Here is a 26,969-nt window from a genome sequence, read left to right on the forward strand (position 1 = left end):
GGGATCTGAGAAAAGATCTTTTGACCCAGAGATATTTATAAAGTTTTGAACCAGCCCAAGACTTAAGAGTCCTGTAGGCGCCTTCAGGAGAAGTTGAGGAAGAGAGTCCCACCTTCAAGAATGTGGGCTCTGAAGCAGGAACTCGAATCCCGGCTCCATGACGCAGTCCCAGCCCACTCTTGGAACGCCAAAGTGGCAGCAGACAATGCCTAAACTGGGGGGCCGGGGGGCTCTAATACTCTTACAAGCAGCAGACAATGTCTATACGGGGGGGGGGGGGGGGCTCTAATACTCGTACAAGAAGCAGCAGCGAATCGGGCCCTGGGTATGTTAGCAGACCCCTGCCCTTCTGCATCATGACCATGCATTCAGGGTTTCTGGAAAGAATTGCACTGTCCGTGTTCGGCCTAAGGTCAGGTACACGCCCACAAGAAAACTTCTGCACTCGGTCTTTCTACAAGAAGTTTAGAGACGCGTGGATAGTTAGAACACTCCAGGCACTAGCCTGGCAATGAAGAGACCGCGTTTGAGCTGCCCAGAACACACGGTGGCTTTAGGAATGCCATCCTGAATTATCGGGCCACCTTCTGTCCCAGTGTCACCCGAAGAGGTGACATCCCGAGTCTGGCAGAGCACCCCTTTCCCTTTCAGGTGGGACTTCACTGGGAACCACTTTTTTCAAACAGAGGGAGAAGAGCCCGAGAGACAGAACTGACTAACCTCTGTGCCTCCGTCCTGTCCTCGGAGAATGGAGGACAACGATCACAGTACTGTCACCCCGAGTACCTGCCTCTCCTGGTTCTCGACTAAACTGACTTATTACCTAGTTCTTAAGTTTTACTATTTCTAGATTTTTCATAGAATAGGATTCACTCTTCTCTCTCTCATGCTCCTCCTCTGACACAAACACACACACTACATAAATGGACTCCCGAAATGAGCAGGCTATCAGAGGCCCAGCGGTGAGGTAGGTTAAATGTAGTTTTATCAGGGACAATAACCAAGGATCTCCACTGTGTAAAACAAATAAGGAAATATATCAAGATAGTTTTCATTATAAAAGTAAGTTGTTTTAACATATCTCCCTTCTCAAATTTTCTCAGATACCTCCCTCTCTCCCTTTTCAAAGCTAACACAGCCCAGTGGCTTATGTAAGTTTTAACAAAATGGAAGTTGGTTATCTTGAACCGTTTATAGTACGGTTACTTCCGAATAGACATGATTATCATTGAATCATTTGTATGGTATGTACACTTTCTGCCTTTCTATCTACTTAGAGCAGAAAGGATTGGCGGTGGCGACAGGGAAATCTTTCAAAAAGAGTTTAGAATCAGAGAAGTTCCCCTTTTCTCTGTTCGCCATAATAGATCAGGATAGATTGTTGGGATCTATTTCAAAGAAGTCAAAATTCTCCTAGAGTTTTTGAAGTGCAAAAACCAAAATATCTAAGCTGTCATCTCAGAGCAGCAGGCTGGCTTAGATAACAGACACACACATCTTTCCAGCTTTCCTAGATACACATATTAAGATTGTACAACATAATTTTTTAAGGTGTAGAATGTGGTGACCGTGCACTGCCCGTTGTGAAGTGACTGTGGTGATCAGGACAATTAGCACATCCAGTGCCACTTACAGTTACATTTGTGTGTGTGTGTGTGGTGAGAACACTTAAAATCTGCTCTTTTGGCAAATGTCACGTATACAATGTGGTATCATGGGCTAGAATCGCTTTTCTGTGCCACTGACCCCCAGAACTTATTTATCTTATAACTGAAAGTTTGCACCCTTGGACTAACATCTCTGGGCAATCACCGGTTCAATGAGCTTGACGACTTTGGATTCCACCTGTAAGTGGGACCGCGCAGTATTTGTCTTTCTGTGTCTGGCTTATTTCATTTACCGTCATGTCCCCAGGTTCATCCATGTTGTCACAAATGGCAGGATTTCCTCTTTTTGTAATAGGTAAATAATACTCATATGTATAATATACATAATATATATTATACATGATATAGGAATATTACATGAAATATATATATTATGTAGCCATTCATCTGTCAACAGACACATTGTTTCCACATCTTGGCCCTTGTGAGTAATGCTGCAGTGAACACAGGGGTACAGATCTCTCTCTCTGAGAGACTGAGCTCATTTTCTTTGGATATAAGCCCAGAAGTGGGGTTGCTGGGTCATATGGTAGTTCTAGTCTTCATTTCTTGAGGCAACGTCACACTGCTTGCCATCGTGGCTGTACCAGCTTACAGTCCCACTGACAGCGCACAGGGGCCCTGTTCTCTTCACATCCTCGCCAACACTTACTCCTGTCCTTCCGAGAACAGTTACCCTAACACCTGTGAGGTGGTGGACTGACGTGGTTTTCACTTGCATTTCCCTGATGGTCAGTGCTGGTGGGCACCCTTTCATGGGCCTGTTGGCCACTTGTATGTCTTCTTTGGCAAACTCTATTCAGGCAGGTCTTCTGCCTATTTTTACATCAGATTTTTTGTTTGTTATGCTATTGGTTGTATGAGTCCCTTGAATATTTTGGATATTAACCCTTTATCATATTATGTTTGCAAATATTTTTCCCATCCTGCAGGTTGCCTTTTCATTTTGGTGATGTTTTCTTTGCTGTGCAGAAACTTTATGGTTTAATTATAGGGTTAGGGTTTAGAGTTTAGGGTTAGGGGTTAGGGTTAGGGTTAGGGCTGGGTTTAGGGTTAGGGTTAAGGTTAGGGTTAGGGTTTAGGGTTAGGGTTAGCCCCAGTTGCTTATTTTTTGCCTTTGTTGCCTGTGTTTTTTGTGTCATATCAAAAAGTCACTGCCCTGACCAATGCCAAGATTTTTCCCCTCAGTTTTATTCTAGGAGTTTTATGGTTTCAGATCTTATTTTTAAATCTTTAACACATATTGAATTGATTTTTGTGTACGGTGTAAGGTAAGGGTCAAATTTCATTCTTTTGCACGAAATACACATTTGTCTGAGTGCCCACTGAGTGCCGGACGGAGCCCTGTGGTGTGGTGGCGAGAGAAAGAACACCAGTGGCAGGCTAGCGTTGTCAGGCCGGGTTCTGAAACTCACTGCCACTCTGGATCGGGTCTTAGACTAAATGCATTTGGGAAGCACTCAATGCATGTAAACATGTATGTATGACAAAGCGAAGTCTGCAAGATAAAAACCATAGGAAAGCCTACAGTGATAAAAGTAAAAACAACTTGAAGTTTCTTCACTAGTAACACACACACACGCACACACACACACAAATACCCATAAAACTCAGATTCTTAATAGAGCCTTATTAATTAAGAGTTGAATTTGGTATCTACAAAGGATAAATACCAGGGGATGCTATACTACTAATTATTTTATTACTATTTAACTATACCTAACTATTCTGTCCCAATATCTTATCAGTTCAAGTATAATATTAAATGTTATATTGTATGTTGTTCTAATCTTATTTAAACTAAATCATAATGCTTAGATGTAGGATTTGAGATTATTTGTTACTTGTTAAGGTTTTTAATATACTTGATGGGCTGAATACTCAGTTTCGCTTCAGTGACACAATTATAAGGTCTTTTTCATCACACAAGTATTCTGTTAAAAGTTGAATATGCATGTCCAGACTGCAGACAGCTGTCCAAACACTAAGAACTCTATGTATTAGGACAGGTGCTGTTGTTATCCCCAAATCCATAACACAAGTGTTGATTTATAAAATATTTGGAGAAAAAAGTAAATAGCATATTCCAGAAGTGAAACAAAACAAGAAATTTCCATTTATTCCATGCACAAGGATCAAAGAATATTAAATTAAAAGTTTAAAGAAAATTATAGAGGGTGTCCACTGCTTTGAAGGTATTTCATAGTATATAATAATGCCTGCTTTGGGATGTATTTTATTTATTTTTTAATTATCTTTATTTATTCATTCATTTTAGAGGAGAGAGAGAGAAGGGGGGAGGAGCAGGAAGCTTCAACTCCCATATGTGCCTTGACCGGGCAAGCCCAGGGTTTTGAACCAGCGACCTCAGCATTCCAGGTTGACGCTTTATCCACTGCGCCACCACAGGTCAGGCTGGGATGTTTTTTATAGCTAGCTAAAAAGTTCACGGCACTGTTTCAAATTGTTTCTAAGAATCATATGACACATTTACAAAACCTGAAAAATCTACTTAATTTACAAATTGTCGGACCATGACTTACTTCAGACCAAGGGCCACCTCACTCCCCATGGTTTGGCCGGTACCTCCCACAAAGCAGGCAGTGGCCACCTGGAGGAGCGTGGCTGACTGAAGACCTACCCCTGCTGGAAGGAAAGTCACACCGTGGTCAGTCTGCACTGTCCCACAGGCTCATGACCAATGGCTGGAAGGCCAAGTGCACTTGTTCTCAACTAGCGGTGACATTACTCCCCAGAGGACCTTTGGCAGTGTTCGGAGACAGTTTTGTCTGTAACAACTTGGGGGTGCTGCCATCCGAGGGCAGAGGCCGGGGATGCCACCAAACATCCTCGGATGCACTGGGTAGCTCCCACAACAAAGAATGATCTGGCCCCAAATATCAGCAGTGCTCAGGGTAAGAAACTCGAACCTTAAAGTTAACTGACTGCTCACAAGAGCATCAGACGGTCATCCATAGCAGAACGCACTAAATCATACCTTTAATAAATCAAAGTTTTATTATATAATTCCGTTCTCATTCCCCCCCCCCCCCACACACACACCCCACCCCCAAACAGACAATCTGCCAAAGTGGCGACGTGGAAGTAGACTACAAAGCCTTCCACGCTCTCCCAGCTGACGGGCTAGTGTTAATACATTTCTGTGTTCATCAGCACACGTGACATGTAGGAACCGTGGAAGAACGCAGGTGACAAAGGTATGCCACCACACGGGCGTTTCACTTCCCCTAGAAAATGCACTGGCTTTTGTCAGTGAGACATTTAAAGAGGTCAAACGTGGAGGGGCTGGACTGGGGACACGGGCGTGGGATGCTGAGACAGGAAAGGCAAGGGCAGTCGTGGTGACACAGACAGGTCATGTTCTCTGAGGGCTTTCCCTCTGCCAGGCTCCGTACTGTGCACGTTACATGCTTTCCTTTCACCAGCAAGCTCTCTCTCCCAATTTCAGAAATTAAATGTTCTAGAAGGAATATTATTTGTTCGTTTACATAAAAGCTGTACTGTAACTCCTCTTCACGCACCCCTCTCCTTCTCCAGACAGACCTTCAGGAGGACAGGGTCTGTTGTCTTATTCACCACTGTGTCCTCAGGGCACGCTACCACAAAGTAGGACATTCATTAGAAGTCTGTTAAATGAAAAAGAAATCACTGTTCAGTGAGACGTAAATCTGGGGAGACTATCTAAAACCCTCCGAACTCGGAGGGACAGAGAGGCTGCCCCACGTCTATCCACGGCTCTTCCGTGAGGGGGTCTCTCATTTCTCGGGTGTTCACCGTTGACTGGTAGAGTCTAGCATACAATAGGCACTTAAGACTATTCTGAACTGAATTTTTTTTTCTTAAGTGAGAAGCCAAGAGGCAGAGAGATAGACTCCTGCATGCGCCTGGACCAGGATCCACCCAGCAAGCCCCCTATAGGGCGATGCTCTGCCCATCTGGGGCCTTTAATTCGTTGCTGGGCAACTGAGCCATTTCAGTGCCTGAGGAGAGGCCATGGAGCCATCCTCAGCACTCAGGGCCAACCTACTCTAACCATTCGAGCCATGGCTGTGGGAGGGGAGAAAGAAGAAAGAAGAAGAAAGAAAGAAAAGAAAGAAAGAAAAGAAAGAAAGAAAGAAAGAAAGAAAGAAAGAAAGAAAGAAAGAAAGAAAGAAAGAAAGAAAGAAAGAGAAAGAAAGAAACAGAGAAGTGAGGAGGGGAAGGAAGGGGAAGAGAAGCAGATGGTCACTTCTCCTGTGTGCCCTGACCAGGAATCGAACCCACGACAACCACACGCCAAGCCGACACTCGATCACTGAACCAACCGTCCAGGGCCTTGAATTGGATTTCTATTGAGACCGAAACTATTTTCATGTTTTTCCAAGACGGGAAAGGAGACCTCCTGGTTCTCATGGGTCCTGACTAGGCCACCACGGTCACTGCTTCTCACATGCACCCGTTTCCGGCCCTTGTGTGGTCCCTGCCCCTTGCTTGCTCAGTGCCGACAGCAAGCAGGGGCACTCACACAAGGTAGAGAGGAGGAAGCGTGTCTGCGGGGCCATTTCTTCACGCAGCTGCAGGTCTGCCCTGCGAGCTGCAGCGTGGTTCTGTGCGTAAAGATGAGCCTTCCTTCTGCGCCTCGTGGAGACCCACGGCGCCCCGCGGACCGGGCCTGGTCTGGGGAGCCGTCCTGCGGGGTGGCCCGGGTGCGGTGCAGAAAGGGGAAAGAACGGGAGCAGCGAGGACGCCCACGTGCGGAGGCAGACCCTGCACTTCTGCGCTTGCGCGCAGCATGCGGACCCCACTGTCAGCCCCCGCCGCCCTGTCCCCGGGACCGGGATCCATCGCCTCTGCTCTCAGCCGCTCCCAGTCCTCCGGAAGCCGCACCAGTCAAGCATGTCGGCACCTGCTTGCTGCTCTGCGGATTGAGAACACGTTTTCTTCCTTCTCTTCAGGAAGCCTGCCCAGGAAACAGCCCTGGACCCGCGCGGACCTATCGCCTGCTGCTCAAAAGTCAGAGGGCGAGTCTGCCCTCTACACTTCTCTGTGTGGTCAGGAGTAAGAGGGACAGGAAGGTCACAGTCCCTCCCTCTACCATGTCATCTCCAAACCAGAACATAAACTGTTATTGTGACCGGGCAACTCCGACAACGGTAGAGACCTGGCCAAACCGAGCAGAGCAGCCGCAGGGCGGGGTGACTGAGGAAACAAACGGACACTGTCCCCTTTCTTTCAACCCCTTGTGTGTTGATTCTGAGGTGAGAAAATGATCTCCCGCCCCTCTCTGATCCTTGGCGTGGGCCTCCTGTGGGGGGTCCTGTCTGGTCACCAGCGGGAGAGGGGAAGGCCCAGGGCAGGCCGGGCCTGTCCGGAGTTGTTCCTGCTGTCACCAGCTGGCCGAGTCCTCCCCTGCCCGAAGCAGAGCGGCCAGCGAAAGCAGCTGTCCAGAGTGGAGGCATTTCAAAGGCCAGAGAACACAGAGAAAGCAGTGGGGTCAAATGAGGCGAGTGGGCGAGGACAAGGAGAGGACTCTTGGCAACCCCGGCGTGCAGGCTGGGGAACAGATGGGCCGCGGGGTGCCCACAGGCCCCCCAGGGGCAGCCCTGCTGCATTTCATCACACCGGCCAACTCCAGGGGCACCCGGCCGGACCGCCTGCTCCACATTCTCCTCTGGACCTCTGCTGGTCGCTTCTTCATTCATGTTTCTGAATCATGCTACAGATGGAAATCGACTTGTAATTATTGCCTTAAATTTCTTATTTTGGTTTTATTACTTAAAAGTTATTGGGAAAATATAGGTCTAGTTTTGGAATCTGATTTCAATAGGTACATGAAGAGGAATTAGTGGATACCTACTAATTTTTTTAACTCCAAGGTTTAGTGCTTCATTAAATAATAAATTTAATCTTGAATTTATAAAAGGATTATAGTTAAAATATTGCAATTAATTACTTTCTTTTGAGGGAGAACTTAAAAGAAGAAAATGAAAACAACCTCTGAGCTATCTCAATGTATTTTGAAAACAGACTTAAAGAATACATAAATATGCTATAGTACTTCAGGGTTTTAAATATCTCTTAGGCAAATTAATTTAATATACTTATAACTCAATAATAACAATATATGAACATAACTCACTATAACAATATATGAACTCTAGAATGTTAGAATTCTGAAACAGGTCGACAGGGTTCACAGAATGCTGAGATTCTGGAAGGTGACTTGTGTGAATATATTTGCAAGTTTGGGTATCTACATTTTTAGCACAAAAACTTTTCTGTTGCTCTAGCTTCATTTAAAAATATATATTTACAAGCAAGAGCAACTGTGAACGAGGGCCTAAAATGTCTGCTCTGTGTAGAAATTTCAGGAGCGTCACTGCAGAAAGCAAACACTTTCACAGCCCGCACTTTCCCACCGGCCTGAGAGCCATTTCTCATTAACAACGGAATTGTTTTCAGAGGCTGTGCTATACGGGGTCTCCTTAGAAACCACTTGCTGAAAGACGGTGGCTTTCTTCCACAGAATCTCAAGCAGTGAAAAGGCAGCTTTTCTGGCATAAATCAAACCCCATTTCTAGGGTTCACTAAACCCTTTCTCCTCGGTGTAATGTTTTGTGACTTGATCTCAGCAGTTAACAGTACACGCAGGAGAGACTGGTGTGAACCAGTTTTAAGTGAATTTTATTCCATTTCTTTTGTTATTCAATTGAAATCATTTCCAGGGCTTGGTATACCTTGATGAAGGTTTAACTGCACAACCAATTAAAAAAAAAAAAGTCCCTTGTACTGTATAGCAAGATCTGTAATTCCCCCACTAAGTTTACTCAGGTGCATTAATCTTGGTATTGTCAAGGTAATAACAGCTGTTCTAATTTCAGTTATTCTTGCTCATGAATATACTTTTTATTTATTTATTTTATTATTATTTTTTTTACAGAGACAGAGGGAGAGTCAGAGAGAGGGATAGACAAGGACAGACAGACAGGAACAGAGAGATGAGAAGCATCAATCATTCGTTTTTCGTTGCGCATTGCGACACCTTAGTTGTTCATTGATTGCTTTCTCACATGTGCCTTGACCATGGGCCTTTCAGCAGACCGAGTAACCCCTTGCTCGAGCCAGCGACCTTGGGTCCAAGCTGGTGAGCTTTTGCTCAAACCAGATGAGCCCGCGGTCAAGCCAGCGACCTCGAGGTCTCAAACCTGGGTCCTCGGCATCCCATTCCGACGCTCTATCCACTGCGCCACCGCCTGGTCAGGCACTGAATATACTTTTTAAAAAGAAGTTGGACAACCAAGTTTTTATACTAAGAATGTAGTTATTTCAACTGGCCAATATGTACAAATATAATGTTTTAGGAAATTGCTAGATGCATACAAATTCATAAGAAATACACTGAAAGGAAGCACACGTATGAATAATTTTGTCTTAAGTGTGGACACGGAAAACTACTTTTAACAGAAACCTGACATTGTTACTGAGATCGAATCACGCTCTTCCAAACCTTCTAACTTTGCACACACTGTTCTCCTTGCCAACAATGTGCACCTGCCTCCCAAACAAACATGTTCCTCCTTCAGACTCTGCTCAACCATTTCCTCAACCAACCACTCATTTATTCATTCATAACATTTTATGAGCACCTACTGTTTGTTAGATTCTGTGCTCCATGCTGCGTGAATGAGACAGACAATGTCCTTTCTTCCTGGAGCTGAGGGTTGAACCTGAGTCACCCAGCCTTCCCTGACTCTCCAGAGGTAAACTCTTCCTTCTTGGTTCTACCAACTTAGGGGAAAGAGCCTTTATATATTATATCTTTATATACCCAGGACCTAAGACCCAACACAATTCCTGGAACACAGTAGGTGCAAAGTAAATGGTTGCTGAATAAATGAAATGAATTAACACCTTCTCGAGAGCAGAACAGAGTTGCTCCTCTCGTAAACTATCAATAACACGCCATAGGTTTACAAGGGTGTCGACGTTTCTTTGCTCAAATCTTCAGCCAAACACCTGGAGATGTGAAAGATGGAAATCTGAGAAATGATTAAGCTGTTTAGGAAATTTGGCAACTTAGAGTTGCTGCTATATTACCAGGCAAGTCTTTCCTAAGATTGAAATACGAAGTTTACAAGATGATCCATTTAAGTTCAAATGCCAATTCAAAATTGAAGTTGGCCTCCTTGATTAGTTAACAAGAGTCTTGCGGCAATTTGATTTGAGGGTATTTGAACTAAAAAAACCGCAACCCTTTGCTTCTAAAGGCATCTCCCTGGGAGTGAGTGCCCCAGGCCTCTGCTTTAACTCCAAGGCCCTTGGAGATCTTCCATCAGGTCCCCAGCTCTCTGACCCCAGCTCTGCCGTGCCCTGCTTCTCCACCTCCTTGCATTGCTGGAACACCATGCAGGTCTGCCTCAGGACCTTGGTCCCTGCTGTCCCCTGTCTTGGCAACTCTTTCCCAGACACCTCCAAGGCTCACTGTCCTTGAGCAAGGTCTGTGTTCCAATGTCACCTTTTCAGTGAGGCCTTCCTTGACTGTGACTCTCAAAGGGCTGCCTCCCCCGCCCCCCTCCATACACCCAAGCACTTCCTGCCCCCTCAGCCTGCTTACACTTCTTCTCCATACTTATTGCCGCCTGACATGCTATGCATTCACTTTTTTTCCTTCTGGTCTGTCTCCCCTACTAGAATGTGAATCCAACAAAGCCAGAGATTTTGACCACATCCTTGGTGATAGTGTGCCTTACAAACTCAGAAGACATCCATAAATATTTGAGTGAATGGACTGGAGCCAATCAAACTCTGTCTTAAGCACTAATTCTATCACACTGCACTAATGACCACAGACTACAAACATGGTAATAAAACCCCCGGAATTTATGAATTTATTAATTTGACTATCTAGGTGTTCTGATGATCTGATATGCACTTTGAAACTGATTCAGAAGCCCAAAGCTACCCAGTATGAGGGGACTGCGCATTCTCTGTCCCCCTAAATCTCCGTGCCTCAAAAGCACCACACTAGGACAGGTAGTTCTGTGAACACCGGCAGATGTCTAAGCACTTAACCGTCCATATGAAGACAGGACTGGGAACAGAGACATGGCCCCTCCCACACAGCAGCTCTCATCTAGCTGGGACCTCGAAGTGAAAGCACCATTTCCTCTACTGAGAAACTCTTGTGAGAAAGTTTCAAGCATAGCTAATTATTTCTAGGTGGAAATAAAAGCTGTAAGTTAGAAAGCTGAGTTTTATTAACTATTGAGGGACTTCCTGGTTTTATAAAACCATTTATGGAAATGAACTGGAGGTTGTGGTGTCTTGAGTCCAAGTCATCAGATACAGGAAAAGATCAATTACCCTAAGGTTGTCAAGAAAAATAATATAAAAACTTTCTAAGACATTTGAGATGCATTAAAAAAGTCAACTGTCCACATGTTCTAAATAAAAACATTTGGTCGCCTTTTCTCTTTCCCTACTTCTGATAATTACCAAGTGCATCTCAAAATTCCCTGTGAAATATTAAAGTATTAAGTTAGAAATAACCAAGTATCTGATCTGGGTTTATAGCAGACACTATGTCATACTAAATTCCCAGAGAACCACCAAGGGCTTACTTAAATTTGATAAAAAAACAAAACAAAATTGAGAATATGCTATTTATTACTTCTTCTAGTGATTAAGCTGATCCTTATCTACTGATTTTTTCCAGAAATTTTTTCAGAGTATTTAACCTCCCATACACAAACACACACACACACAGAGAAAACAAGTCCTGGTCAAAACCTCCTTTTCACTCGAGCCATCTGGCTTCCTTTCCCGGTCCCTGAATTTTTTTTAAGTGGCCGAGTGTTTTAACTTGCCGTCTAGTACCGCTTCCAGCACTCGCGCATGCGCCTCAGGGACTCAGTGCTAACACTCCGCCCTCGCACCCTCAGACCATTGAGACCACGGGGCCCGGACTCGGGTGGACAGCAGAGGTGCTGCGGCTTCAGCAACGGGCGCTCGGGGCACAGAGGACACGAGTGGGCCAGGCTGGCCGCAGGGTGACCAATTCATCCTGCTTCCGCAGGGATCATCCCAGGTCAGCACTGCTGTCCCCGTGTCCCAGGAGCCGCCTGGGCCCTGTGCAAACCAGGACGGCTGTCACAGCACTGGACCGACAGGAGCTAGAACGGGTCCCATGACCTGGACGTGGGGTGGGTTGGCCTGGCCTTATGGGTGTTTCTGGAGCACAGGACACAAAGCCTCTGGTTGGGAAGCCTGTCTCGGCGCCGTTACTCTGCTGACACTATGGGTCCTGAGATGCTTCCCAACCCACTGGGGACGAGGGCTGGTGGAGCGTCCCAGTTACACTTGCGAGATGCCAGGCAAGGTAGACACGGATAAATTAAGGCTCAAGGTCACATGGCTAGGAAGGGGCCCAGGTACAATTTAAACCTGGGTCTTTCTGCCCCCCGGGTGTGCTGCTCAGACATTTAATTAAAGGTTATAATATGAATTCTATTCAGAGACTAGATTAGAACTCTCAGCCCCTGGCCCCCACTCCGACCTCCAGAGAGGGTGAGGGGCTGGAGGCTGAATCAGTCATAATGGCCACTGACTTCATCTGTCATGCCTAAGCAGGGGAGCCTCCATACAAACCCCAAAGGGGGGCTTCCACGCGGTCCGGCTGGCGAGCGCCCAGCGCTGGTGCCGCAGCAAGCCCGGAGCGAGGAAGCTCTGAGCCCCTCCTGCACGTCTCCCATCCGGCTGTTCCCGAGTTACAGCCCCTTAAAACACAAACCCGTGGTTCCCTAAGGAAAGTGTTTCCCACCTCTGCGAGCTGCTCTAGCCGATTAATCACCCCAAAAAGGGGGTGGTGGAAACCTGACCCACGGCCAGTCAGAAGCACGCGTGAGGACCTGGACTTGTGATCGAGCCCTGAAGAGGGGTCCTCTAGTGGGACTGAGCCCTGACCCTGTGGCACCCACACGACTTCCAGGAAGACAGTGTCAGAACTGAGTTAAACTGTAGGACCGCCGGCAGCAGCTGCTGAGAGCGGAAGAACTGCTTGGTGTTGAGAACGCACCGCACACCTCAGGACCTGCTCCTGTGATCGCGTCTGAAGCAGGGAGCAGTCCGGCAGGCTGGGCCTTGACTCTGGGGGGCTGAATTGCAGGACACCCAGCCGGTGGGGAAGCCCCATGCTGCTGGGGTTGGAAGTGTGTGGTAGTGATGTGAGTGAAGGACAAAGGGGAGTGTGCCCTGGGAGTACGGCTTCATTATTCAGATACACGTCCTTTAATCAGATGTGTGTGTGCTTTGAATATTTTCTCTCAGAAGCATTTCCTAATTCTGATCAATTTTCCTTGTATGGACGGGCAGCCTCTAACAAACTTTGCCAAATGGAAACGTATGCTGTCAGTTTAGGATTTAGGTGCCATTCAGACTTAAATCAGTACATGAACTCCAAATGCCTTCTTTTGTGTGTGAGGACATTTAAGTTTCCTCTCTTTGCAAGTTCAATTATATAGTGTTACTAACTATAGTCACGTTTCCCATTAGATCCTCAGACCTTATTCATTTCGTAACGAAAACCCCACATCTTCTTTATCCGTCCATCCGCTGATGGACACTGAGGTTGTTTCTGTAGCTTGGATACTCTGAATGATGCTACAATGAACAGGAGTGCAAATATCTCGGTATCCTGTCTCCATTTCCTTCAAATCATGCTCTTTTCTTGATATGATTAAAACAGACAAATGAACACATGTTCTGGATTATCAATATAATTTACATTTTGCAAATGCTTGTTTTGGTGGCCAGGCTCTTTTTGAGATGGTCTATGACTGTTGGATAAAGCATGTGGGTGGCCTTTCTGCCAGGTTCCTGTAAAAGGGCTTTTTAATCCTTGGAATTCCCCAGTGGTAGGTCTGGTATTCATGGTGGGCTCCTAGTTTCCACTAGTGCGATGACTCAGAATGATGACTGGATATGCCAGGAAGACCAATCATGTGCTCAGAAGTTTGGGACTTTCAGCACAACCTCTGGAGGGGTGGGGAGATGCAGATTGAGTTCAACTCATGGCAATGAGCCAATCATGCCTACGTATGAGGTCCTGATAAAAACCGGGACAGAGGCCAGATGAGCTCCCCTGGAGGGATACTCTGTGCTGTAACACGCTGGTGTGTGTGTGTGTGTGGGGCGGGAGCACACTGACTCCATGAGGACAGCACAGAGCACTTCACACCTGGGCCCTCCCACACATCCCTCCACGTGTCTCTTCTTCCAGCTGGTTCTCATTGGTGTCTTTTCTGCTGTAATGAAACTAGAAGCTATGAACAGCACTCCTGAATTCTGCCAGTTTTTCTAGCAGACACTCAAACCTGAGAAGGTCACGGGAACCTCCCAAGAGTGTAACCAGTTCGTCAGAAGTGAGAGTGTAGCCCCGAAAATTCCCAAGCTTGCTGCTGGTGTTTGAAATGAAGGCAGTTTTAGGGTGGTTTGGCCTGAACCTAGGAAGTTTGATGTAACTTGGCCTTGGCTGGTTGGTTCAGTGGATAGAGTGTCAGATCATGACGTCCTGGGTGCAATCCCCAGTCAGGACACACAGGAGAAATGGCCATCTGCTTCTCTCCCCCTCCTTTTCCCCCTTCTCTCCCTCTTCCCCTTCCACAGCCAGTGGTTTGATTGGTTCAGGTATTGCCCTGGGCACTGAGGATAGCTGGACTGGTCTGAGCATCAGCCTCAGGTGCTAAAAATAGCTTGGTTGATTCAAGCATCAGCCCCAGGTGGCAGTTGTTGGGTGGATCCCAGTAAAGGCACATGCGGGAGTCTGCCTCACTATCTCTCTTCCTCTCACTTAAAAAAAATAAAAGAAAAGGCTTTTCTGTATTTATTGCCACTTGTCGGCCTGACCTACTTTCTCTAACCACAAAGGCTTTTGGTTCATATAGGAGATGTGATGATTTTTAGAGTAAACCTATTTTGCGTTATACAGTGTGTCCATAAAGTCATGGTGTACTTTTGACCGGTCACAGGAAAACAACAAAAGACGATAGAAATGTGAAATCTGCACCAAATAAAAGGAAAACTCTCCCAGTTTCATATCTATTCAGTGCAGTTCAATGTGGGCTCACGCACAGATTTTTTAGGGCTCCTTAGGTAGCTATCCCGTATAGCCTCTACAGACTCGTCACTGACTGATGGCCTACCAGAACGGGGTTTCTCCACCAAACTGCCGGTTTCCTTCAACTGCTTATCCCACCGAGTAATGTTATTCCTATGTGGTGGTGCTTCGTTATAAACGCGCCGATATTCACATTGCACTTTGGTCACGAATTTGAATTTAGCGAGCCACAGAACACACTGAACTTTCCTCTGTACCGTCCACATCTCGACTGGCATGGCCGTGGGCTGCTCCGCCGTATACACGGTGTTACGTCATCATCTGCGCATGCGCACATGCTGCCACATCATCCTACAGAAACTGGGAGGGTTTTCCTTTTATTTGGTGCAGATTTCACATTTCTATCGACTTTTGTTGCTTTCCTGTGACCGGTCAAAAGTGCACCATGACTTTACGGACACACTGTATAATTTTTGTAAAAAGCGTAATTGTGGATAATAGTATTTGTGAAGTAAATCAGGTATCAGACATTTTCATCCAACAAACTTTTATTAAGCACATTCCATAGGTACATAGTCAGTGGCAGGACACAAAGGTACATGTGCTCCGTCCCGACAGGGAGCGCACACCCTGCGAGACTCAGGTCCTTATGGCGGGCGTGATCGCACTGGGAGAAACGAGGACCAGGGAGTCTGTCATCACCAGATGCACGGACGAGGAAGAGAAGTAGGTGTAGAAGAAGGAGGTTGGCCTGAAGTGAGAGTGGGCAGGGGCCAGGAGGAGCCCCCAAGGGGAAGGATGGTGTGGGGACGGCAGTGAGAGTGGGCAGGGGCCAGGAGGAGCCCCCAAGGGGAAGGACGGTGTGGGGTCTACAGTGAGAGCGGGTAGGGGCCAGGAGGAGCCCCCAAGGGGAAGGATGGTGTGGGGTCTACAGTGAGAGCGGGCAGGGGCCAGGAGGAGCCCCCAAGGGGAAGGACGGTGTGGGGACGGCAGTGAGAGTGGGTAGGGGCCAGGAGGAGCCCCCAAGGGGAAGGACGGTGTGGGGACGGCAGTGAGAGTGGGCAGGGGCCAGGAGGAGCCCCCAAGGGGAAGGACGGTGTGGGGACGGCAGTGAGAGTGGGCAGGGGCCAGGAGGAGCCCCCAAGGGGAAGGACGGTGTGGGGACTACAGTGAGAGCGGGCAGGGGCCAGGAGGAGCCCCCAAGGGGAAGGACGGTGTGGGGACTGCAGTGAGAGTGGGCAGGGGCCAGGAGGAGCCCCCAAGGGGAAGGACGGTGTGGGGACGGCAGTGAGAGCGGGTAGGGGCCAGGAGGAGCCCCCAAGGGGAAGGACGGTGTGGGGACTGCAGTGAGTGTGGGCAGGGGCCAGGAGGAGCCCCCAAGGGGAAGGACGGTGTGGGGACGGCAGTGAGAGCGGGCAGGGGCCAGGAGGAGCCCCCAAGGGGAAGGACGGTGTGGGGACGGCAGTGAGAGTGGGCAGGGGCCAGGAGGAGCCCCCAAGGGGAAGGACGGTGTGGGGACTACAGTGAGAGTGGGCAGGGGCCAGGAGGAGCCCCCAAGGGGAAGGACGGTGTGGGGACGGCAGTGAGAGTGGGCAGGGGCCAGGAGGAGCCCCCAAGGGGAAGGACGGTGTGGGGACTACAGTGAGAGCGGGCAGGGGCCAGGAGGAGCCCCCAAGGGGAAGGACGGTGTGGGGACGGCAGTGAGAGTGGGCAGGGGCCAGGAGGAGCCCCCAAGGGGAAGGACGGTGTGGGGACTGAAGTGAGAGTGGGCAGGGGCCAGGAGGAGCCCCCAAGGGGAAGGACGGTGTGGGGACGGCAGTGAGAGTGGGCAGGGGCCAGGAGGAGCCCCCAAGGGGAAGGACGGTGTGGGGACTGAAGTGAGAGTGGGCAGGGGCCAGGAGGAGCCCCCAAGGGGAAGGACGGTGTGGGGACTACAGTGAGAGTGGGCAGGGGCCAGGAGGAGCCCCCAAGGGGAAGGACGGTGTGGGGACGGCAGTGAGAGCGGGCAGGGGCCAGGAGGAGCCCCCAAGGGGAAGGACGGTGTGGGGACGGCAGTGAGAGCGGGCAGGGGCCAGGAGGAGCCCCCAAGGGGAAGGATGGTGTGGAGATGTGCATGGCGTGCTCCCTGGTCCCAACTCGAAGCTGAATGGCTCACAGCAGAGGAAAGCGCTGCGGTAGACAGAAACACGGGGTCAGAACGCAGGGCGCCTCCATGCACGACGCCCGGGAGTTTGACTTCACCCCCGGTGTGGTGGGAAGCACTAAAGGGTCTCAAGAAGGGGAATAAATAAGAAATGTGATTCAGAAAAACAAAGGTGGAGCAGTGTTATGAACAGAGTATATGTCAGATGAGACTGGACCATCAGTTTTAGGAAGTGGAGGAAAACAGAACGGCCTGGGAATCAGGACAGGAAGAGGGTAAGACGGGACTGGATCTGACGGCATCTGCAGGGTCAGCAGCCGGGAGCCAGGGCTGGTCTGAACGTGCTCCTCACCGCCGGGCCGAGGCAGGAACGTGTCCCCGGTGGGAAGGGCAGAGCTCAGCGGCGTGCATCCCGAGAGGCTGTGGACAATGGAGTTCAGCGGCGTGGAGCTGAACACACGGGCTAGCAGCTCAGGAAAAACCGCAGGTGGAAATGCGGAGGGGAAGGCCTGGCCCCACAGGTCGGGGCAGAGAGAGGAAGAGGCCACAACTGCGTGACTTGGAGCCACAGGAGTAAGATCAAGTAGGAGGCCCTGGAGAAGAGGGATGGGGCGAGGGTCAGGAAAAGCCAGGAGCGCAGCTGAGATTCAGAAGACGGAAACAGACGAAGCACGTTCTCTGTGGAGGAGACCAGACTCGGGGCGACCCGGAGAAAGGGCAAGGGACATGAGTCTGTCCCACGGGGCGAGGAACACTGTATTCTGAGGCGGAAGAGCCGCAATGGCAGGGGACACAGCAGGGACAACACTGCAGCCACACCTCAATGACAAACCGCCCGGGGACACGTGCTCACTGAGGGTGCAAACCCCACTATCAGCGGACCTGCTTGTCCTCGAGGAAGATGCCAGACACACAGGCGCGGACCTCCTCCATAGAGGAGCGCCACCTCTGTCTGCCTGCGTCATACACGCTCGTGCACGTGTCCTGTTCCTGAGGAAGGGAATGAACTGCGGAAACGGACCGTTTTCACCAGGCCCACAGAAGGCTTGTCACGCTGCAGACGGGTGTGGACAACCCTGTGAACCAGCCAGCGCCACTCACTTTTCTAAGAAAACTGTGTCATCAAAATCGCCCACAAAGCACTGACTGAATTCATCCTTACCATGAACAGTTTCCCATCAAATGTGGGCCGCTGTCATGGAGAAGGGACACATGCCACTCTGCACTGAGGACGTGAGGGGCTGGCTGGAGCCCACAGGGGAGTGACTCGCGGCTGCACGCCCACCCACCGGGCGCCTGCTCCAATCTATGCCCTGAAACTTACAAATCAGCTCATGTGACCACAGCCAAGGTCGCCTACAACTAGAAAATGAAACCCAGGGTACCAAGGGCCCGTTTATTTCATTCATTTAGGAAAGAAATATTCTAAGTCAATCCCAGGCATTGCTGCAGTTGCAAAAGTGAGGAGACCACTGCCTCCCCCAGGAGACAGACCCCCCAGGGGCCCGGACACAAGGAGCTGCCTCAGGGGCACGGCGCCAGGTGGAGGGAGGGGCAGACACGGCTCTGCCCTGCTCTGCCCTGCTCTGCCCTGCCCTGCCCTGCCCTGCCCTGCCCTGCCCTGCCCTGCCCTGCCCTGCCCTGCCCTGCCCTGCCCTGCCCTGCCCTGCCCTGCCCTGCCCTGCCCTGCCCTGCCCTGCCCTGCCCTGCCCTGCCCTGCCCTGCCCTGCCCTGCCCTGCCCTGCCCTGCCCTGCCCTGCTCTGCTCTGCCCTGCCCTGCCCTGCCCTGCCCTGCCCTGCCCTGCCCTGCTCTGCTCTGCCCTGCCCTGCCCTGCCCTGCTCTGCCCTGCCCTGCCCTGCTCTGCTCTGCTCTGCCCTGCCCTGCCCTGCCCTGCCCTGCCCTGCCCTGCTCTGCCCTGCTCTGCCCTGCCCTGCCCTGCCCTGCCCTGCCCTGCCCTGCCCTGCTCTGCTCTGCTCTGCTCTGCTCTGCCCTGCTCTGCTCTGCCCTGCCCTGCCCTGCCCTGCTCTGCCCTGCCCTGCTCTGCTCTGCTCTGCCCTGCCCTGCCCTGCCCTGCCCTGCTCTGCTCTGCCCTGCTCTGCTCTGCCCTGCTCTGCTCTGCTCTGCTCTGCCCTGCCCTGCCCTGCCCTGCCCTGCCCTGCCCTGCTCTGCTCTGCTCTGCCCTGCCCTGCCCTGCCCTGCCCTGCCCTGCTCTGCCCTGCTCTGCTCTGCTCTGCTCTGCTCTGCCCTGCTCTGCCCTGCCCTGCCCTGCCCTGCCCTGCTCTGCTCTGCCCTGCCCTGCCCTGCCCTGCCCTGCCCTGCCCTGCTCTGCTCTGCTCTGCTCTGCTCTGCTCTGCTCTGCCCTGCTCTGCTCTGCCCTGCCCTGCTCTGCTCTGCTCTGCTCTGCTCTGCCCTGCCCTGCCCTGCTCTGCCCTGCTCTGCTCTGCCCTGCCCTGCTCTGCTCTGCCCTGCTCTGCCCTGCTCTGCTCTGCCCTGCTCTGCTCTGCTCTGCTCTGCCCTGCTCTGCTCTGCTCTGCTCTGCTCTGCCCTGCTCTGCCCTGCCCTGCCCTGCTCTGCTCTGCCCGAGGTGCAGGAAAGGCTTCCCGGAGCACAGCTGTGTGAACGGACTCTCGACGGCGAACCTCTCCCGGGAGGACGGCACGGGCTGTCCACAGAACGGGCACAGCAGGGGCAAAACGGGACAGCCAGACGAGCCGACCTCGGAGGGCGGGCCCAGGGGCCGGAGCCGAGGACCTGACCCAGGAGGACGGAGAAGGGACGGGGGAGGCAGACGCTGTCAGAAAGGAGGCTGCACAGTGAGGACTGAAGGACTGTAAGGACAGAAGGAGGCCTGCACGGTGAGGACTGAAGGACTGTAAGGACACAGTGAAATTTCTCTGTGGGGAAGACACGACTGGAATGGAAGACACGGGCCAGGCGATGGACTCAAACTTGAGCCCAGGAGACAAGGAGGAGGCCGCTCTGCAGTGGCGGGAGGGGTGACAACAGCCAGGCAGAACAGAGCGGGAGCCGTGGTCACAGGGGACTGAAGACCCAAGTTCCTCAGGAGGCATGGAGAGCAATTAGCTAGGGGTCAGAGCACACGCAGGGCCAGCCAGACTCTCTGGTCTGGGCCAGCAGTGCGTGCTGTGGGCCCACACAGCGTGGGGAACATGGGGGGGGGCAGCCGTTACTTTAACGCCCCTGGAGCTCCAGCTCAGGAACTCGCTGCAACAACACTGTTGGAAGGGCCTAGAATAATCATAGTTAGAATCTTTCATATTATTTTTAGCAAAACTGCAGTTATTCAGCAATATCAGAAAAGAACAAGACCTTCCAGGGGTCCCCAAATTTTTTACACAGGGGGCCAGTTCACTGTCCCTCAGACCGCTGGAGGGCCGCCACATACAGTGCTCCTCTCACTGACCACCAGTGAAAGAGGTGCCCCTTCCGGAAGTGCGGCGGGGGCCGGATAAATGGCCTCAGGGGGTCGCATGCGGCCCACGGGCCGTAGTTTGGGGACACCTGCCCTAGACGTAAGGGCAGAACTGGAAATACTGCTGCACTACAGGGTGAGCCCAGGAGGACTGAGACGGTCCTATGTGTCCTATGTCTCCACGGGGAACAGGGACCTCTTCCAGGCAGCACGAGTGCCCACAGGACGGCCCCGAACCAGTGCCTTTAATGCAGAGAGGGAACAGGTCACCATGAGGCGGGCAGCCAGAGACGAGGGCTCACAAAGGGAACTTATGTCTGTGAGGCCCAGAGGGATTCCAGCAGCGAGTGTGCTCTGTGGAAAACCGGTGTTTCCTCGTGTCTTCCCAGGTCTAGGTAATTACACCCGCTTACCTATTTGGATATTATGCTCGTCAAGCATCCTCAAGTTGGCATCTGAAAGAAGGAAAGTCCTACTTAGGAATATGTACATGTTCTTGGCCTCTCCCCAAACACCACGAACACTGATGCAGTTAGCGTTAGTCCATTGCTAAGCGACCAGTATTCTGGGTAACTGGGAAACCCAGTTAACACGACCGTAAGGCTGAAGTGTATCCACAAGGTCATCCATCCGCACCAGGTGAGCGTCCCTGGACCACACCCCAACACAGTCCCCCGAGCCATGACACAAATCACCTCTGGTGATCTGGTGACCAGTCAAGCATCCAGAGAGAGGCTCCGAGTAGACATTGTAAAGAGAACAGAATTAGAGCACATTAACAGCGTCGAGTAGAATTCATCTTATTCCCCACTTTCCTGCCGTCCTGCTGCACCTGTCGCATAGCATGCAGCGCTGCACATCACCATGTCATCTCCACGGAGCACAGGCACACACGCTGCTCTCCTGTGCAGATGCCCTCTCTTCTAGGGGCGCAGACAGTGACCTGCGCTCCCCCTGTGCCCCGAGAGCAGAGAGCACGCAGCCGCAGGACACTCGACAGTTTCCGTCCTGAAGCGGCCGGTTAAGGCCAGTCAGGTGCTGCAGGGCTTCAGAGTCACCCTCTGCATGTGAGGAACACTCACGAAGGTGCAAGAATCTGCCCAAAACTGTGATCCTCAGCACAAAGGAAGTCCAGCTCTCAGGAGACCTCTGGGAGAGGGCTGTAAGAGTTCGCAGAAATGAGTAATAACTCGCTCTGCGCCTGCCTTTCCTGTGTCCGGCCGGCCACAAGCGGGAGGAAAATCCCACAGCTCCGTCGGGTTTTGCTGAAAGTTCACCATGAAACGGAGTCTGCGTTCACAGTCGTGAACTGCTACCACAGCCCGAGGAGGACTACCGAGAGCTTTGCCAGGACCCACTTCTCTGTGGTTTGGGCATGATCACGGTGAATGCAGAGCCCTGTTAACTCAGACCTGACTTGTCTCCATTTCCTGACAGTCCAGGTAAACTTCTAAGAGTAGGAAACGCCAGGTATCGATCCATCCCCGCCCCCTCCAATCTGACTGTGCTCATGGTCATTCGCATCGATTTACAGTCACCACATCGCAAACTCAACTGGGCCACTGAGAATACTCTAGACGTCATGACGGCCACCTCACGCGTGACCACTCCAGTCGTGTACGAAGCGGGACTGCACTTCCACCAGGACGTTCTACACATTCACGTGGCGCCTGTCACGAGCAGAGCACCGACCGAGGCGTAGGTACATGAACACAAGGACACAGCACTGCCCTTTGCCTCAAGACCGACGGTCGCACTAGAGAAACAAGCAACAGACACACGTGTTCCAGGACTCAGAGAAGGAGAGGCGAGGTCAGGCGAGGCGGGGGACGCAAGGACAGGGTGACTAGTCTAAGGACGAGACTCCCGTGGGATAACGCATTCCGGGCAGACACAACAACACACAGCCACAAGGGGCCGCGAAAGGGAGGCCGGTGAGCCAGAAGCCAGGTACGGAGCAGAGGACATCAATAATTCAAGACCGTGCACACCCGGCAAATCCAGGCGCATGCGCTGACCACGGCTGAAAAGTGCTGCTTCCGCACGCGCTGGTACGGCACGAGTCACTCGTTTAAAACGTACCAAACAGAAACATCAAGAAGCAGGAGATTCCGGGTATCTGTTCAAGCAGGAGCACAGCAGGTGGACGACACTGATTTTAAAGGTTTTTTTTTTTTTTTTTTTTTTTTTCATTTTTCCGAAGCTGGAAACGGGGAGGCAGTCAGACAGACTCCCTCATGCGCCCGACCGGGATCCACCCGGCACGCCCACCAGGGGGTGATGCTCTGCCCATCTGGGGTGTCACTCTGCTGCATCCAGAGCCACTCTAGAGCCTGAGGCAGAGGCCACAGAGCCATCCCCAGTGCCCGGGCCATCTTTGCTCCAATGGAGCCTGGGCTGCGGGAGGGGAAGAGAGAGACAGAGAGGAAGGAGAGGGGGGTGGAGAAGCAGATGGGCGCTTCTCCTGTGTGCCCTGGCCGGGAATCGAACCCGGGACTCCTGTACGCCAGGCCGACGCTCTACCGCTGAGCCAACCGGCCAGGGCTGGACGACACTGATTTTAGAGACGGGGACGGCCACCGGGCCGGCACGGACAGGTGAGCAGGCTGCAGGTGTCAGTGTGAAGCGCACGTCCCGAGGCATGTGGTGACCCGGACAGTTTCCCACAGGGGAGCCCCTAGCTTTTTTGCTGGGGGGGGGGACTTGCTCTACAAACTAGAACTCATTGATGCTGAGATGGGGCCAAGGGCAAGAAACTCCAGTGTCAGCGGACTGAACTGCGGTGTGAGCTCAGCTGGCTGGGATGACACAGGCCTCTCTGCTACTGGACAGGCACCGTATGGCTGGGAGGCACCGGGGGCCGGCAGGAGCCCAGGTACCGGCCGCGAGGCCGGCGTCAGGACCAGCACGCTTCAGAACGTCATCTCTGTCCGAGTCCTCGCTGCTTCTTGAAGAACAGAATTAGTCCCCGAGTCTCACACCACCATGCCCCAGACAGCCCCGCCTCCGACAGAGCTTAACTGGCCACGGGACAAAGTTATTGGGAACTAAAACACGCCGTCATTCATTAGCCAAGAAAAAAACCTTTAATTTTCTTTTTAACTTTTAAATTTTTTAAATTATTTGTTTAATTATTAACACCAGTTACTGCTTCCTTTCATTACATATAACATCTCAGCTATAATTTTTTTAAAGATTTTATTTATTTTAGAAAGGGGAGAGAGGGAGCGAGAGAGATGGGGGGAGGAACAAGAAGCATCAATTCTCATTAGTGCCTTGAGCAGGCAAGTCCAAGGTTTCCAACCAGGGACCTCAGCGTTCCAGGTCGACGCTTTATCCACTGCGCCACCACAGGCCAGGCTACGTTATAATTTTTAAAAGCATTGAGCTTTAGCCTGGAAATCCATGTCTGCTGAGTACCAAATAATCTATTTGTAAATTCATTTTTGGGGGAGAGGGGGGAGGGAAGATTGGTCCTGAAGTACAATTTTACTTAACACATAGCAACTGTGTAAAATACACCAGCCAGAGTAAACCTCTGTTTGGTAGTGATAACAGCTGGTGTCAGCTGTGCACTATACTGCAGGCCTTGTTACATACGCTGTGCTAATCACACTGAATGCTCACAAAACCCCTAAAGACAGCAATATTTAAAAATGGGAGCTAACATTTAATGAATGATTACTAAGAACAAGACATTGTTCAAAGCTGTTCAAATACGTAGTATTACCTCACTTAATGCAAATGATAGTCCTACGAGAAAAGTACCTTTATTATTTGAATTTTACACGTAACACAACTAAGAGTTCGGGGACTTTCCTAAGGTCACATCGCTAATAAGGGGAGTCACAGTGCAAGTGCTGCCAGCCACAACTTTTCACTGTTTCTGCAATTGGTCTACTCGGAGTGAATGATATTGGTGACACCACTGTTAGAATTCCATCGCCCAGCCTGTGGTGGCGCAGTGGATGAGGCGTCCACCTGGAATGCTGAGGTCAGCAGTTGGAAACCCTGGGCTTGCCCAGTCAAGGCACACATGGGAGTTGATGCTTCCTGCTCCTCCCCCCTTTTGTCTCTCTCTCTCTCTCCTCCCTCTAAAATGAATAAGTTTAAAAAATACTAAAAAGAAAAAAGAATTTTATCGAGTATTAGGTAGTGAATGCTCAAAGATGAGTAATAACCAGATGCAAAGATATGATTAAAATATATAGATTTCATGTAAGTCTGGATACAAACAAGCCACTACTGTCAAAAAACTTAATGAACTCGGACAATGATTTGTTTAAAAATGCTGAAAAGTTACAACAGAAAATACTACTGCAAAACAGAGGAACAGATAAAGTAAAACGCAAGGAAAGAACGCAGCACATCCCATCCCACCAGGCCTGCCTGGTTTCAGAAAACGCAACCCCAAATCGGCTCCCAGATAATTAACTTGGTGGAAATTCTGCAATTTGATATAGACAGGGATTTAACTGTGGCTGAAAAAATCCCTAGATTTATCATGGGAAGAAAAATCAGTCGGTTAGTATCAAAAGTGACCACATTGCTAAGTTTGAGTAACTCAAGGTCTACACAGCTTATCAGCACATATATTTAATAATGACTTACATAAATGTTTTTTATATTCTGGTTATGCTACTTTCCAGGCTTAAGGAATTACAGTTTAGCTTATTTTCAAATCAAAGATCAAGAAGGAAGAGGAAGAGGGGCCCTGTTATTGGGGTGCAGAACCATGAAACACGCAAGAACCCAGGCTCATTACCGACCAAGTGTTCTGTCCATTCTAACCCACTTCCTCCACCCAAGGAGGATTCTGGACCCTATGCGTGTCTTAGAAATCATCCAGATTAAAGCAGTCCCCTTAGGATAGCAAAAACGGTCCAAACCCGCACATGTCGTTGCTGGCATGAGAGCCGCAATGAGCGGGCATCCTGACCGTGGTGCTCTCTGGGCACGACCACATTCCTCAGGCGCACACAGTCACTGTGCAGACACGTGAAGGCACACTTAAAGAGCATTTACCTCACTTGAGAATGGACCTGCTTACGAGCACAGATTCAGCACTTAAAGAACATTAAGGTGGAGGAGGTAAATACTTTTGCCTTTAAAAAGTGATTATCATTAATCATCAGGGAATGGCAAATTAAAACCACAATGAGATGTGGTTTTAAATTCAAATAGCTGACAATACCAAGTGTTGGCAAGGATATGGAGAAACTAGAACTCTCACCAGCAGTTGGTGGGAATGTAAGTCATACACTTCGGCAAACTGTTGGCACTATTTATTAAGAGTAAAAACACACATATCCTACAACCTAGCAATTCCAACCCCTGGGTATATGTTCCAACAGAAGTGAGTGCTACGTCCAATAAGACAGATATAACAATGTCCATAGCAGTTCTCTTCACACTGACCCCCAACTAAAACAACTTCAATGTTCATCGACAATAAAAAGAGAAATAAATTGTGATATAGTCATAGAATGGAATACTATTCCGCAAGGAAGAAGAAGGAACTTCTGCTATATAAAATAACATGGATAAACCTCACAGAAATAAAGTTGAGCCAAAGATGCCAGGTGCAAAAGTGTACATTGTATGATGATTCTATTTATATGAACAAATTAATTTATATCAGAATGGTTACCTTAAGGAAGACATTTACTGGGGGGGGGGGGACTAAGGGGGCCTTCTGCAATGCTGGAAACATTCCGTATCTTGATCTAGGTGGTGGATACATGCTTGTACACATATGCAAAAAGTCCTCAAATGGTACTTACGATTTTGTGGACTTTGCTCTGTGTAAGCTAGGGCCCATCTCCAAGGTATCTTCCACTCTACTTTCTTTCTTTGAGATTCACCCATATTGTTTCGTGTCACGGAACTTTGCTTTTTTCATTGCCATCTAGTGCCGTATTGCGTGAAGATACAATTTTCCTTCTTATTACTGTGGCGTGGCTAAAAAAAGTTAAAAAAAAATTGTTCAGATCTGAAATGGACATTTTCTCCGCTTACCAGTAGACCGTTGACAAACTACCAAGAAATAAACGCCACGTGCAGTATTAGGCCTCTTCTACTTTAAGGATGAACAAATTTCCAGGTCCACACTTACTTGCCCCCAACCACGCTAACTCCATGACAGGGTGACAGAAACAGAAAGCGTTCCCCCGAAAAGAGTGCCTCAGAGCATCCTGTTTGCTTAAGGCGTCCCTTTGTGAATCTAGAAAATGTTGAGGGCTGGTCTATGATGAAGAAACTGAACTATTTCAAAGAAATTTTGTGAATGGGAAGAATGAAAACCAATTCAGGCAGGACGGAGGTTAACTGTCGTATTATAATCGAACACTATATAGCTATAAAGTTAATTTCAAACTCTACCTCCACCTCTGCCAATGTTACTAGTTGCCAGGCGCTACGCTACGCCCTTTATATGTGGATTTTTCATTAACCTCCCCAATAGCTCGATGGGGGACGATAGTAGTACTATCTCTATTTCACGGATGAGACATGTGATGTCTTTGCCTAAATAAAAGGTCCCGAATATTTCTTCCTCTGTTCTCCCCTGGAAGTTTGAACAGTTTTTAGGTTTTTCCATTGACATCTACGAT

General features: G+C 49.9%; 1 long non-coding RNA gene across 1 annotated transcript in view; it reads right to left on the minus strand.

Moving 5' to 3' along the window:
* The window catches only part of LOC136383229 (uncharacterized), a 34,821-nt gene that overhangs the window by 7,195 nt on the left and 657 nt on the right, over nt 1-26,969 (minus strand). Inside the window, exon 2 of the long non-coding RNA XR_010747378.1 lies at nt 26,142-26,319. This is a non-coding gene — a long non-coding RNA (uncharacterized lncRNA). The remainder of the gene's footprint in view (nt 1-26,141; nt 26,320-26,969) is intronic.

The sequence above is a fragment of the Saccopteryx leptura genome, chromosome 11 (assembly GCF_036850995.1).
Source record: "Saccopteryx leptura isolate mSacLep1 chromosome 11, mSacLep1_pri_phased_curated, whole genome shotgun sequence".
NCBI classification, from domain to species: Eukaryota; Metazoa; Chordata; class Mammalia; order Chiroptera; family Emballonuridae; genus Saccopteryx; species Saccopteryx leptura.